This window comes from Spinacia oleracea, chromosome 6 (genome assembly GCF_020520425.1).
Source record: "Spinacia oleracea cultivar Varoflay chromosome 6, BTI_SOV_V1, whole genome shotgun sequence".
NCBI classification, from domain to species: Eukaryota; Viridiplantae; Streptophyta; class Magnoliopsida; order Caryophyllales; family Amaranthaceae; genus Spinacia; species Spinacia oleracea.
In genome coordinates this window covers 31407089-31412573 of record NC_079492.1, presented here as the reverse complement: position 1 = coordinate 31412573, position 5485 = coordinate 31407089, and positions in this window count along the sequence as shown.

Here is a 5485-nt window from a genome sequence, read left to right as displayed (position 1 = left end):
TTCGTTTTTACATATTTAGAAATAGTAAAATTTCGTTATTTTAAGCATTTTTACGATATATTTTAAACAATAAACTCAAATAAAAAAATTTATTTATGTTAATGATACTTTATAAAGAATTATTTCAAAACTTTTGTTTTAATTAAACATTCCAATTTTAATCAATTGCTAAAAATAGCAACGAAAATTCAGAAATTTGCCTAACTTTATAAAATGACCAAAATGCCCCTAAGAGCAAAAGTTGTCATCTTCCTCCCATTCCTTGTTCCTCACGTGTGAGTAGGCATCAAGGAATTCCTTCACTCCTCTCTTCCCTTAATTCAGTCCATGTTCATTGCCTTGGCCTCCAAGGTCTTCATTCTTCTTCTTCACTCTACTTCCATAGTGATCTCATTGATGATGTCAATGGAGCTTCCATGACACTATAAATAGAGCAATGATCTGCTTCAATTCTCCACACAAATCAACGTCAATTTCATTATTAATTTCAATTTCAGCTTCAAATTCCGATTTCAATTTGAATTTTATCAGTAAACCATAAAATTACAGTAACTCACCACCAATAAACCACCACTGACAGTCGCGCCTGAAACCACCACCACCACAACCATCAAGAACCACCGCAACCACCCATCACCACCACGACCACCCAGCACCACCACAGACCCCCGCCACCTCACCGTCTCCTCTCCTTCTCTCTCGCACTCCTCTGCCTTTTCTCCCTCACCTCCGCGCAAATTGCAGCCATGCAGCCACCACTCCCCAGCCACCTCACCACCTCCAAAACCCATCTCCACCCCCAAACTCCCTGGCAAACTGTTGTTGACGCCGCTCAAAACCACCCACCTCCCCCCCCCCAACTCCCCTATTTCCTCTTCCATGTTCGCACTCCCTCTCCCTTCCCTTGTCTAAAGTGCCGCCGCGAAACCAACATCACCGTCGCATTACCGGCACGATTTCGCGTCTCTATGCCGCCCAAGCCCAGGCCCCGATGTAGACACCTGAATCGTGTCTCCCCTAATGGGATGATGACGATACTATTATCCTTGCTAGGTGGTTGGTGCAACTCCGTGCGGAAGTCCCAATTGCTAAAATATATTCCAAAATCCAAAATCCAAAATCCACAGTCCAATTCAAAATTCGGTACAAAATTCAATTTCAAAATCCAAACACAATCTCACCCAATGGACCTCTCTGTTGATTTTACAAGGCCAATCTTCCAGTCAAAATGACATTAAGAAATCCAAATTTGCGCGCCGACCCACAAAACAGAGCATGCCGGGCCCCGACCTGTAAAACCGAGTCCAAATACAAACACGTAATCAAAGCGGCTTGTTTTAAGACGCAAAATCAAGCCATAATCCTTACGCATTCACTACGTGCCAACTTTGTACAATTCGTACAAAGGTACAACCATAAAGGACAAAGACAAGGACGACGTCATCGTCCTTGCTTTGGTGGATTCTGAGCCACATCACCTGCGCCAAGTGCAGCTTGCTTTTGGATTTTAGCCGGTTAATTCTCTATTTAAGCCCTCATTTCCTAAGCATTTGAGGCAGCAAATCAAAAACACAATGTCGTAATTTCAAAATCTGCTCCCAAAATCAAAACACAAAATCAAATTCTAAACTACTAATTCCCATACAATTTCAAGTATTTAAGCAATTGGGAGCACTAATAGGAAATCCAACCTAACCCTAACTAGGTAATTCCGAATCCCTACTTAAATCTACAATGCATTCTATTCTTCTACCTTTCTAATTACAAAATCCAATGATATTATCATTAGTGTTCATACCCTTGATTAACTAGGAAAAAATATGCCAAAGGTGTCATCTTGGGGAGGTTTCACTCTTGAAACCCTCTCCAAATGATTTTCCAAAACATCATTTCCATTATGCCATACAAGATTCAATCTTTATTCCAAAAATGATTAGTAAAGTTGACACTTTTACTCTTAAAAGTGTTACTTACAACAATCACATATTTTTTACAAAATCAAAACCCTTTTATGATTTAAATACAAGTTATGGATTCTATAATGTTTAAGGTTGTTTGTAATCACTTCCTTAGGCTAGAACCAATGTCAAAGTTGTGGAGCATATTAAAGTTAAGATCTTTTTCACATTAAAATATTTGGACTTTAAGCATTTAGCCTCCCAAGTTCAAGATTTAATATTCGAAGTTCAATGTTCAAAGTTCAAAGTTCAATTTCAAAAACCAAAATCTAAGACACTTTGTGATGAGCAACTCATCTTAAAGTTGAGACTTTTAGAATTGACTCCGTGTCGGGCGCACTTATTATTAAGTAGTCATTTGGCGTTCGGATCTCAAATACAATAATGCAATTTCAATACCGCAATTTCAATAACGCATTTCAGTATCGCACCTTTCAATACTGCAATTTCAATAACGCATTTCAATAATGCACTTCAATATCGCATTTCAATTTCACACCTTTATTATTGCAATTTCAATTCCGCACTCTTTACTCACCTTATATTAAGGTGATGTGGTTTTGTACGCACTTTCAATAATTCATTTACTTATTGTGATGATGCTTTACTTGTTTATTGCTTTCATCACCTCACATGCTAAATCCAACAAATTACAAAGTTACATCACTCTTAAAAAAGATACTTCGTGGACAACCGGCCTTAGGTTCCTTTAATTAACTTTAAAGCAAAGTGGTTGCATACAAATAGCAATTCTCTGTCCTAAATGCATGTCCAAACCAACATAGTGTCATGACTAGGGTTATCCGAAAATGCTTCTTGTCATGTATTCGAATACAATTTTTAAAGCTCGCAGAATAAGCACTCCGTTCCTTTGCCCGGATCTCACCGATCTGTTTCTAAGATGCAATGCCTTATCCACAAAGAGTCAACTTTGGTCTTTCCAAACCGGACCCTTAAAAATCGCTTGGTGGCGACTCCTTCGAAAGTTAAAATCTTTCAAAACCCCTTAGGGTGTCCAAAAAAAGTACAAAAAAAACCCCTACAATTCTGGCGACTCCACTGGGGAGTTCTAAATTTCAATTCCACAATACGAGCAGACTTTGAGCAACTTGCCACTACCATGCTCAAGTTCTGGATGCCAGCATCAGCGCTGGGCGCAGGCCTCTGCGCCAGACGCTGATGCCTGCATTCAGCACAGTGGCTGGTTGCCCATGTTGCCCAAATTTTTGAGTGGGAGTTCAGTTCTGATTTTGAATTTTGAATTTTGAAGGACGCTCCCAAACGTTGAGAACGAATTCCAAAAACTGAACTTTTCAAGTACAATATTCGAGTACATGCAATTTTCAATTTCTAGGCATGTCATGCATATTTCGAGAACCATATTTGTGCAAAACGAATTTCTACCTTGCCCAACAATAATGTGTTCTACATTTTGGTTAGCCCCGGGGGCAACGAAATGGCCACTCTCCATACGGTTCCTGACCAAAGTTTGTGACCATTTCCGCGCCAACCGAAACTTGACATTTGGAGGTCGTCCGCCAACTAACACCTCCACTTTGAGGAGGTGAAATAGTTGTTGCCGGATACACCTCTTAGTCAAGCACCCTTTCGACACCCAAAGCCGACCACTTGCATCATACAAAAGTTAGACCAACCTTAGGTTGAGAACTTTGCATATCGCATTCATATACATGTTAGTGTGACAACGTGCTATTTGTGCATTGTGTGGGCGTCTTTGCACGCGTGAATGACTAACCTCGAGTTCTAGTTTTGCCAAATCCATTAGCCTCCAACTAGGGAACCTAACCCCTAGGAGCATCATTCAAACCTCATGCATCTAAAATCGCCGATTTAGGGTCTTTTAGGAGTGTCACTCCATTTTATTCAAAACCCCTAAACAGCCCTCACGCACAAATGCCAAATTTCAAAGTTCAAATCCAACGGCGTCATAATGCCGAATTTTCTAGTACAATTTCAAAATTCAAAGTTCGAATCCAGACGCGTCATAATGCCGGATTTTCTAGTTCAATTTCAAATTCAAAGTTCAAATCCAACGGCGTCATAATGCCGGATTTTCTAGTCCAATTCCCAATTCCAAACTCAAAATTCAATCCAACGGCGTAGTAATGCCGGATTTCTAGTTCAATCATTCAAACCTCCAATTCCATGTTCAAAACCTCAAGTTCAAATTCCCAAATCCTTATCGGCGTAATGCCAAATTGTCTATTCAATCATTCAAACTTCAAAGTCATATGTTCAAAACCTCAAGTTTAAATTTCGAAGCTCGTGATGGCGTAATGCCGAATTTGCAATTCAATCTTTCAAAGCTCAAGTTTGAATTTCCAAATCCTTGTTCTTCAATTCAAACTTTCAAATTTCAAGTTCTATGTTCCAAACCTCGAGTCTCTAATCCATGATGGCGTAATGCCGGATTTTCAAAGTTCTATGTTCAACACCTCAAATTCCCAAGTCCATGGCGGCATAATGCCGAACTTTCAAGTTTCAAATTCCTATTCGAATTACCTCTTCAAAGTTCCAAGTCCAATTTCAAATTCTTAAAACCTATGGCGGAGTGATGCCGAGTTTTTAAGTCCAAAAATTCTAATCCTTCAAAATTCCTAATTCAAAGCATCGTCTTCTATACAAAACTCCTCTTTCCAAGTTTCAAGTTTAAACTCCAAATCAAATATGAATTTCAAATTCACTTTCAAACTACAAAAATTCTTGCTTTCCAATGCTCCCAAATACAAAATTAAAAAACAATTCCAACGGGTTGAAAATCCCTAGAAATAATACTTCGAGAAGCATTCCCAACGGGTTGAAAATCCCTAGAAATAATACAAATTCGATTTCAAAAAACAATTCCAGCGGGTTGAAAATCCCCAGAAATAATACAAATTCGACGGGTTGAAAATCCCTTGAAATAGTCCAAACCCCATACAAATCCCAACGGGTTGAAAATCCCTTGAAATAATACAAACTCAATTCCCAAACTCATTCGATGGGTTGAAATCCCCCCGAAATAGTTCAAATGGGTTGCAAATCCCGGAACAAATAATACAAAATCCAATGGGTTGAAACTCCCCTAAATTACTCCAAACTCTATTTTGGGTTGAAATTCCCCTATAATATTCCAATTTCTATTAACGGGTTGAAATCCCCTTGAAATAGTACAAAATCCAATTTTCCTTTTCATGGGTTGAAACTCCACAGAAATAATACAAATCCAAACTCTCTTCCCGGGTTGAAAGTCCCTTGAAATAATACAAATTCAATTTCTACATTTCTATCGGGTTGAATTTCCCCTAAAATATTCAATACTCTATGATGGGTCAAAATTCCCTTCCAATATTTCGAGTCCTAATGCTAGGTTGCAAGTGTTTAGGAATGGTACAAGGAGGAAGCCTCCACAAAAGAATGAAGCTCTTTTCAAAAATATTTCTAACGGGTTGTAAGTCCCGATACTAGTACAAATTCTTATACAAATCCCAATAGGTTGAAATCCCTTTCAAAAATATTTCCAACAC